At 48.6% G+C, this 9,815-nt stretch overlaps 1 protein-coding gene across 2 annotated transcripts in view; it reads right to left on the bottom strand.

Annotated features, from left to right (window-relative positions):
• Positions 1 to 9,815, bottom strand: part of STAMBPL1 (STAM binding protein like 1) — a 46,766-nt gene that overhangs the window by 27,391 nt on the left and 9,560 nt on the right. Inside the window, exons 1-2 of one of the 2 annotated variants that reach the window (XM_069101765.1) lie at positions 1,993 to 2,151; positions 1,228 to 1,593 (exon numbers count right to left, since the gene is read on the bottom strand). The exons of the other annotated variant lie outside the window; for it this stretch is intronic. The gene's annotated coding sequence lies outside the window, so the exon portion shown is untranslated. Of the gene's footprint in view, positions 1 to 1,227; positions 1,594 to 1,992; positions 2,152 to 9,815 lie in introns of those variants that run through there. 2 annotated transcript variants of the gene reach the window in all.

Below are 9,815 nucleotides of genomic sequence, written 5' to 3' on the forward strand. Positions count from 1 at the left end.
TTCCTTCCTTCCTTCCTTCCTTCCTTCCTTCCTTCCTTCCTTCCTTCTCTCCCTCCTTCCTTTCTTCTCTCCTTCCTTCCTTCCCTCCCTCTTACTCCTCTACCCCCTTCCAATCTGTCTGCTGACTTCATTGCTCAGAGCTCCAGCCAAGGTTACCAACAATCTCTCACTTGCCAGACTGGATGGCCTTTTTCTCCTTCCTCATTCTCATGCCCCTATCTGCAGTGGCTGACAACCTTCGAGGCCTCTTTCCTTCTGGACGCTCCCTTCTCTCTGTGCACTCACAACTCTGCATTTGCTCTTAGTTCTCCTCCTCCCAGTGGGATCATTCCTTCTCCGTCTCCTTTGCTGGTTCATGATCCACACCAGAACATCAAACAGGTGGCCCCCAACACTACCAAACATGATCCAGACCAGATAAATGCATAATATAACATCTTAAAACTAAGTCAACAGACCTCCTGGGACGCTTCTCACGTGGGCCGCGTCCCCGTTTCTATGTGTGACTCGGACCCCACTAACTCCTTCATGTTCCCCACTGTGGGTCTTCATGCTCCTCTGGGCTCTGGCCCAGGCTCTCCTCTCTTCTCCCTGTGCAATGCTGCGTCCTGCCCTCATTTAACTCCCTAGCATTTATCTGCATGTGGTTACTCTACACAGACCTATGACCATATGGGTCATTGCCCTTCATAGAATGCCAGCTCTCTATGGGTGGAGGCTGTTCAGCTTTGGTCTCAGAACCCCCAGTGCCCAGCCCAGTGCCTGGCATATATCAGGTGTTTAATGAATGCCTATTGATCAATATTAGACATATTTTATGTGGGGGGCACATTGTGTCTGGGGGTATCAAGACAAAAGTGAAATATTCCCTGCCCTCAATGAACTTACGTCCTAACAAGGAAGAAAACCCTCTATGTGCAGGTATCTAAAAAAGACAGAGACGGGTCTCTGGGTGTACGTCACCAGTTACTCTCGGGCCATCTTCTGGCACCTGCTGTGAGCATCTACCCATGAAAGGCCTCTACCCTCATGGAGTCAATGTCCTATGGCAAAGGCTTTGAGGTGCTCTGCTCCCCATCAAACAGACTCCTGAGAGGAAGTGCCCCATGCAAGCCATCCCATTGCTGGAATGTGAACGCCCAGCTGGTGGGGGGGGGGTCTACGCTAATGCTTACACTCCACTGAATAGTCAGGGATAACTGGGTGAAGAGGTGGCCAAATACTCACATTAAGATACGTGCTACTCGGCTGGGGTTCAGAAACCCCCACAAACAAGATGCCAAGACCATGAAGTAGAAGCTTGGATGTTTCCCACACTTCAGCAGGAATGAAACCCCAAGTTCCAAGGTCCGAGTCTTGGGCAATGAAAACTTTCTGCCCTGGAGTAAGGTCATGATTCCATGGAAGAAGACGGAGCTCAAGGGCTCATTGGCAAGCCCAGGCCAGAGGCTAAGGACCAAGAAGCTACTGACACATCCTAAGATATGCTAACTGCAAGGAAGGCAATGGAGAGAAAAGATTTTCTCCAGGCTTTCCCAGGCTCATTTCCCATCTCATTTCTGTAGAGCTGAGGCAGTCAAATCACCTTCAGATCTGAGAAAAGAAGAATGAAGGAGGAAAACAACAGAATTTTAAATTTTACAAAGGACTTTGTAATAATGACAGCTGATATTTCTATGGCGCTGTAAGGTTTCCAAAACCCTGTCCAAGCTCTATGCTTTGACCCTTAAAGCTTGGGGGCCCAGGTGCTATTGTCATCCCCACTTCTTCAATGGGTGACAGAGGTTCAGTCACTTGTGCAGGGTCATAGAGCTGGTAAGAATCTACGGCAACATTTGAACTCAGCTTTCTCTAAGCCCAAACTCTAACAGCTACACCAGAGAGCCCTAAGTAACTAGTACAAGCGGGAGCTTCCTGATTGGCATCAAATAAAAACCACAAACAACATAAAACTAGCAGTGTGCTGCCCTGTGAGTCAGGTGCGAATCTTACCTTTTTTACTTCCTGCCTCTTGAACACAGAACAGGTAGGAGGTCTCGTGGATGAAGTGTTTAGACACCAGGTCAGGAACAGCTGAGCCCAAGTCTGGCAGCAGACACTTAGTAGCTGTGTGACCTTGATAAATCATTTCACTGATGCCTGCCTCAGTTTCCTCATCTGTAAAACAGGGCTAATAATAGCACCTACCTCACAGGGTAGTCGTGAGGACCAAATGAGATAATTATAAGATGCTTTGTAAACTCAAAAACACTATAAATAGGTGCAGTTGTTACTAATTAACACTAATAAAACCATCCGTGGCCCTCCGATTCCTCCTTTGTAAATGAGGGAGTTACACTTTGTGGTCCACAAACCTCCCACTCCACATCTGCACCCTCAGCCGCAGCTCCATCGTCAGCTCAGACACAGACCTCGCTTTTTGCAGCCTCTCCCAAAACTCCAGGGACTGGAACATGAGGGCCCCACTTCTCACTTGGTGAGCTTGAGTTCGAGGCTCTTCCTGCTCCCGCCCTCCTGGGGTTCACCCTGACCTGCCTTTATCTCGAGCAGCCTGAATCACCGGGGCATCCAGCAGGTTATTAGACTGCTGTGGGTCCTGAGCTGGTCACGTTCTGGGTTTGCTGTCTGCAGAGAGGACTTGGACTCTGCTGGCTGGGGCACACTGGAGATGTGGCATGAGGGAAGAGAGGGAGGTAAGGCGACCTCACCTGCCCACCTCATCACAACAGTGTCCCTGGCCTCAGACTCCCCAGCTCCAAATCCCACTGTGGGGATGGGTCTCTGGGATCAAACGCAGAGATCGGGGTGATGAGCCTGGGGGCTAGCAGACTCCTGCAAAGGCTGAGCTGGTCAGGGCTGGGAAAGGCTGGATTCTGAGATCTCAGAGAGGCTGCTATCAGAGCACCTCCAGAGGAAAATGGTGTAAACGGTATGGAGGAAAGGGGGAGTATTCTTGTCATTTGTCCTTAACTCAGTAATAAGTTAATTTGATGATTTCCTGATTTCTCAGTGTGTGTGTGTGTGTGGGGGGGGCAGGGGCAGGAAAGGAGACAGGATTCATAGGGTCACTAACAGAGGACTAGAAGGGGAGAAACCTTTCAATCCAATCTCTCAGCTCTGGATGAGGAAACTGAGACCCAAGGAGCATTAAACCACTTGTTTAAGGTCACTCCACTGGTGAATGGTAGGGCCAGCATTTGAATCTGTTGACTCCCCAATCAGTGCTGCCCCCACTGTCCCACCCTACCACTCATGTCATAGGAGCATGGACTTTGAGTGGGAAGGGACTTTCGAGACCTCCTCATTTTACAGATTAGGAGACTGAGGCAAAGGACAGCAACATGGCTTGCCCAATGTCACGAAGCTGGGGAGTGTCAGAGCCTCAAATCAGACCCTCTGATTCCAGCCCCATAGAAATGTAAGTAGGTATTATTATCACTAATTAAAACCTCCAGGTTCCTTCTCATTAGCATCCTGGTCACAGGAAAATAGAGTTTCTTTAACAAGAAAACAGGTCGATACTAGAAGATTCAACATTTAGAAGTTACAATGAAAGACAAGAAAAGGCAGATGAACACAGGACAAGGTGAGTGCTAGGTCAGAAAGCCCATTCTCGAGGACTGTCTGCAGAGTCTCATTCCTGCCCGAAGAATAGGGGCTTGTCACTTCCTCAGGAAGTCATTCTTCACTCTATGAATGTTTCTGGGAAATGACTCACTTGGAAATATTGCTCTGAGGTCCAAAAGTCAAGGGGAGTCGAGTCATGGGATCCCATTTTTAGAGCCAGAAGGGAATTGAGAGGTCACCCAGTCTAGCCCCAGATTTTACAGATAAGAAAATAGAATCCTGGAGAGTTAAAATGATCTTCCTAGGATCACAAAGCAAGGACGTGCCCAGCTGAGATTGGAACCCAGATCCTATTGATGGAATCCTAATAAAGCTGTCCCCAGACTCAATACAGTCACTGCCCCCAGCTCCAAATCACACACTGGAACAGGTGTGTCCTTGTATTCAACCACAATCACATCATCCATTTAGCCCAAGACAGGACCACAATACGAAAGTATCCATGTTGACCAGACAGGACATGATATCTAGCCAATCAGAAAGCAGCTATGACCAGGATGCTTGATGACTGAACCATAGAAGAGACCCTTCCCCATTACCTAATCTCTTAACCACCTTTTAATATTCCTAATTTCTGTTGTATAATCGGCGTCATTAAACTATAAAATTCCCTGTATTGTCTCACTACTTTGCTGGTTCCTGTCTGAACCTAGCCGGCTTTTGAAGGGCGTCAGTCCTCAGTAAATGTCTATACTTGGGTTAGAGGTAGTCTGACTGCTTTCTCTGAGATGGTGTCACACACATCACAACACACCATGAAACTGCAACATTCTGATGCCAGCAAGATCTCCTATCACCTGCCCTCTGACATGTGTCAGACGGTGGAGAGTGGAGGTAATGATTGATAAGAAGACAGCTTCAAAGCACTCACTTGCCCCCTTTCACACTGTGGAAGGAAGGGGGACATGGCCCTTTCTGTCCAGCCCCACATTTCTCCCCTCAGCCCTAGTCCTTCGGTGGGCTAGAATCACCGCCATGTTGTACAGAAGATTGTCTAGCGGGAGCCCTTAGAGAGAGCCCAGCTCAAGTCTAAGCTGCGTACCAAAGAGCACCCTCCCCTTCCCGTTCTCATGGTGCCGGCCCCATTGTTCATCCACCTACAAGACTCTTTGAGGCCAAACAAAGGACTGGAGGCCGATGGGGGTACCAAATTTCCATCATGTAGTGAACGGGGCGGGGGGGCGTTACTGGAAGCAGACCAGATCTGAGCAGAGACCTGGAGCTTCACCCTGGGTCAGAGGTTTGACGTTGGAACCCTAGTTTAGCCACCAGCCACCCAGGTGCCCCAGGCAAGTCACTGTCCCAGCCTGAGACTGGACTTTTCTCTTCAGTAACAGGGTGGGGAGGGAGGGGATGGACTTGGGGACCTGTTATGTCCTTTGGAGCTCCAGAGCCAAGGCTCCTGTGACTTGGGTTGGTGGACAGCACAAAGGATGGGTTGGTGGCTCCTCCAACTTCAGGTTCATCCCCAAGTTGGGAGAAGCAGGACGCCATCAGCGTGGAGAGCTGCTGGCTGGAACCAGACCGGGCTTGATGTGACTGGAAGGACAAATCCTCCCAGGAAGCCAGAGAAGCACTTCTGGGAGACTGGAGGTCCCTTGGCAAAGTTCAGCAGAACACGCTTTACTCCAAATGAATTTTTATGGAAGGTCAAGGGTTTGTCCCTTTAAGTGTGGAAACTTCTTTTTTCTCTCCATTCTGAGCAGCTTGGCTAGAACTCTCTCTAAAGCATCACACGTGTTCCTGCCTCCTCCGGCAGAATGTGCCAAGCACAATTTAAGCTTTGCCTGATGACTCAGGGTCAGGAGGATCATAGGACTTGAAGCAGAAAGGGACCTCAGGAATAATCCTGTCCAACTCCTTCACTATTCTAGATGGAGAAAATGAAGCCTGGAGACCTGCCCAAGGTCCCGCAGGCTGCAGAGACAGGATCCAGGAGGCTTTGAGAAAGAGGAAAGAGATTGTTGCAATGAATCATGGCTTACGTTCGGATTTGGGGATCTCTGTCCTTTACATCACATTGTTAGTGTGAATGCCGTCAGGGCAGGTCTCCAACCATCCACCATATGTGAGTTTGGCCCATGTTCAGCCATCCGTCTCCCACCCAGCCATGGCGACGGGACTTTCTTGGGTACCTCAGGCTGCCCATCTTTGATTCCTCACCCCCACCATGAGACCAGTCTAACCTTCTTATGGAATCATCTGGTTCCTAGATCTGAACTACATCAAGAATTCAAAATTCATTCAACAAACATTCTCTTGGTGCCTGCAATATTCAAGGCACTAGAGGATGAAAAAAAGAATGCAAAACATTCCCTGCCCTTATCCTTGAACATCATCCATCACTGAAGACAGGCTGTGGCTTCATGACGCCCACCACTAGCATTACCCTTTGAGCTCATGGCATCCCATGGAGATGGTGATGGAGGCCTCTGACCATATGACATCCCTGAGCAGAAGAGTATTTGAGCTGGGGAGCAGATTCCTAAAGTCACCGTGTCATCTCTCCATCGCCATCCAATCTCACACTCCAAGGGCGTTCTGGTCCAGCCTATTGTGCCCCTGCCTTATGCTAAGTGTAAGGTGGCCTCAGATGCCTGCAGGCTTTGCCTGAGCACATAAGCCCTGGCAGTTGTGACTAGACTGGAAAGGATTAAAAGTCGGGTCCTGTGTATGGGCACCCTTGTCATCTGGACATTGCACACTAGGAGATCAATTCATTTTGGTTGCGGCAGTCCATTCAATTATAAATAATTTATATAACTAATTGCAAAAACACTCCTTGGGAATAGTGTTAAGGTTGGATGGCCGCTTGCTGGGGGTGTTGGAGGAGTAACTGTCAGTTTGGATGAAATGGCCTCCAAGGTCCCCGAGAAGCCTGAGATTCTGGGATCCATCCTTCCTAAGGAGACCTCAGGAGACCTGGCTTCTGGCACCTTCTCTCGCTGCATTTAGCAGTGTGACATTAGTCGAGTCACACTCTGGGGAGTGGCCTTGCTCTTCTCCTCTGTAGAATAAGGAGGACCAGCCAGTGATCTGTAAGGTCCTTTCCAGGTACTGAACTTTTCATAAGAAAAGCTGCATTTGGGGACTTAGTTTTTGAATGCCAGGGAAGTCTCATAGGGTGTACAAATTGTGTAAATCACACAATCAGACACTAGCTAGCTCTTTCTCTTGACACTAAAAATGGTACATTGGGCTTTCAGGGGTTCATTCCAAAGGAGAGTCAGCCATTCTAAAAGTCAGCTCACTGGACCTATCCCTTTGCTGGTATTTTGAGTCACTGTGTAGGTCCAAAAGGAAGTCAGCACCCACCATTTTAAAATGTGGTTCAAAGACTTTATAGAAGCAGACATGTTTTGATGTACTGAACTTTTTTCAATGCAGGAGAATACTAGAAATACATTTAAAATGTGATTGAGTGAAGCAGAGACTGAATTAGGTAAAAAAAAAAATAACACCTTTCAGCTGCCAGTCCCACGGTGCTCTAATATATACGTAATCAATCTTGTGGCTTTAGGAGAAATTAAATGTATTTTATTTATCTTTCAATTACTCTCCACAGTCTGGAATAAACATATCTTACAAAATTAAGAGACATAAGTGTGCCTAGATAAGGCGGATGGATCTCTCAGCTACCTTACTCCAAGTGCTGATGCCTACAATGTGCCCATGTTGGGGAAACTCAGCAGTTGCACTTTGGCTAGCAGGGAGCGGAATTTAAATGTACAGTTCTGAACCGTTTGCCTTAACCATCAGTTACACAGCATTTACTGAGAGCCAGGCAGTACGCTGAGAATAAAGGGGGTGAATCTGGGGCCTGCTCCGATTTACTAAATGTCCTGTGATCTCAGGATCCCAGGCCTGGAAGGGACGTCAGAAGCCGCCTAGTCCAACCCCTGCCTTATTGAAAACCTACAACAGCAATCCTGAGGTGCAGAGCTAGATCCAGCCAGCCTCTGCTAGACCTCCAGTGATGGGGTGGATGGGGGTTGTCCTTTAGTCAGGAAGACATGAATTCAAATCTAGCCTCAGACACTTACCGAATGTGTGACCCTGGGCAAGTCACTTAACCTTTGCTTGACTCAATTTCCTCAAATGTAAAATGGTTTTATAACAACAGCGTCTACATTGCAGGGTGTTGTGAGGATCAAATAGAACAATACCTGTAAAGCTCTCAGCACAGAGCCCAGCACACAGCAGGTGCTTAATAAATAGTCATTCCCTTTCCCCTCCATGAACAATAATAAAACAGCTAGCATTCATACAGCACCTTGAGGCTTATGAAGTTTACAAAACACTATCTCAGTTTATCTCCATGAGTGACTTAGAACCAGGGTGGGAAGGGAAGGTGTGGCGGGGTCATGCAGGAAGGGCCCCTTTGATGCCAGCCCAGATCCATCAAACTTCCCCAAAGGTCCCAGATCTAGACTCAATTTATCCCCCCAACTTTATTTCCAAGTTTGACCCAAATGAGTGAAGAGCTGGGTTTGTAGCCAGTCTTTCTATCAGTCAACAAGCTTTTATTAAGCACCTACTGCATTCGAGGCAGCATGCTAAGCACTGGGGACACAAAGAAAGGCCAAGACACGGCGCCTGCCTTCAGGGAGCTCGCCCTCTGATGGAGGAGACACCGTGTGCACAACCATCTCCATACACACTCCTGACAGTGGGAAGGAAGGCGAGTCCCAAGCTGGACTCCCTGTGGGCCTCAATTCCCCATCTGTAGAATGGGAAGGCTGGACCAGATGATCAAAGAAGTCCCCTCTGGTTCTAAATCAATGCCACAGATATGGAAACATCTCTGGGTGAAAGCACGAGGCACTCGGGAGGGGGAGACAGGAGCCCTGCATTAAAGTCCAGCTAAGGCCACTGGACCTCTAAGGGACCTGGAACAAGCCCCTTCAGACGTGGAGCAAATGAGGAAGGGCAGATGAGGTGATCGCTACGGTCCTTTCCAGTTCCCCCACAGGATGCCATAAATGAGGAGCAATGGAAAGGAGGGGACCCAGAGATGAGCAGCAGGGAGTCCTGGGGAGGGAATTCGAATATGAGGAAGGCCCCATAACAACATATGTCCCTGAGTAGCCAAGCTGGCAGAAACCGTGTGAGGAGAATGAGGACAGGACTGCTCCTCGGTCACCTGGAAACAGCAGGAATCTGCCCAGCCTCCACATGCTGGTGGTTTGACTTAGCCTGTGCCTCACAAGACAAGTCTAAGGTCTCCCTGAAGCAAAGGCCCACCTTGTGAACTGAAGCCCTCTCCCTGCCATGTTGTATGGCTGTCAGTCACAGAATACCCCAGACCTGGAAGCCTTAGAATCTAGGGTTACCCAAAGGATAATGGATAAGACCATGGTGGGCATCAGCAGGGACAGCAGAAACTGCCTAAAGGATGCCAGCAGAGAGGTGGGTGCTTGAGAAAGATGGCGGTTATAGTACACCCTGCTCAGAAAGGTTCAAATCTCACCTTGGACACTAGCTGCGTGACCTTGGGAAAGTAGCTTCTCCTATGCTTCCCCACTGGGAAAATGGGAAATAATCATAGCACCTATCTCAGAGGGCCAATGTGGTGATTAAATGAGATAATGGACAGATAGCATCTTGTCAGCCTCATGCCCCCTATCAACTGGAACTAATCACATCATGATTGTTTCTAATTCTAGGACCTCACACTGCTGAGGAGAAAACCTTCTTGCTCCCCACTCATCAAAAACGTTACAGGAAACAATTGTTCTAGCAAGACAAATCAAACCACAGAAGCCATTTAAGTCTGTGTTTTCGGTCCATCCCACCCAAAAGCCCGCCCCTGTTGCCTTTGGTCCTTCCTGCGAGCTGCAGGGATGGGTGCTCTGTGCAGTCTGAATGGCAGCCCTCACAAAAGAGGGGTAAGGGAGGAGAGAGACACACATACAGATAGATAGAGACAGAGAGACAGAGAGAGACAGACAGAGAGAGACAGAGACAGACACAGAGACACAGAGAGAGAGAGAGAGACAGAGACAGAGAGAGAGAGAGAGAGAGAGAGAGACAGAGAGAGAGAGAGACAGAGAGAGAGAGAGAGAGACAGAGAGAGAGAGACAGAGACAGAGACAGAGACAGAGAGAGACAGAGAGGGAAGGGAGAGGGAGACAGAGAGACAGAGACAGAGAGAGCAGTTAGAAACAGAGACAGAGAGGGAAGAGAGA

Source organism: Petaurus breviceps, unplaced genomic scaffold, assembly GCF_028583685.1.
Source record: "Petaurus breviceps papuanus isolate PSGF00001 unplaced genomic scaffold, PetGlider_PUasm1.0 490, whole genome shotgun sequence".
Lineage (NCBI taxonomy): Eukaryota > Metazoa > Chordata > Mammalia > Diprotodontia > Petauridae > Petaurus > Petaurus breviceps.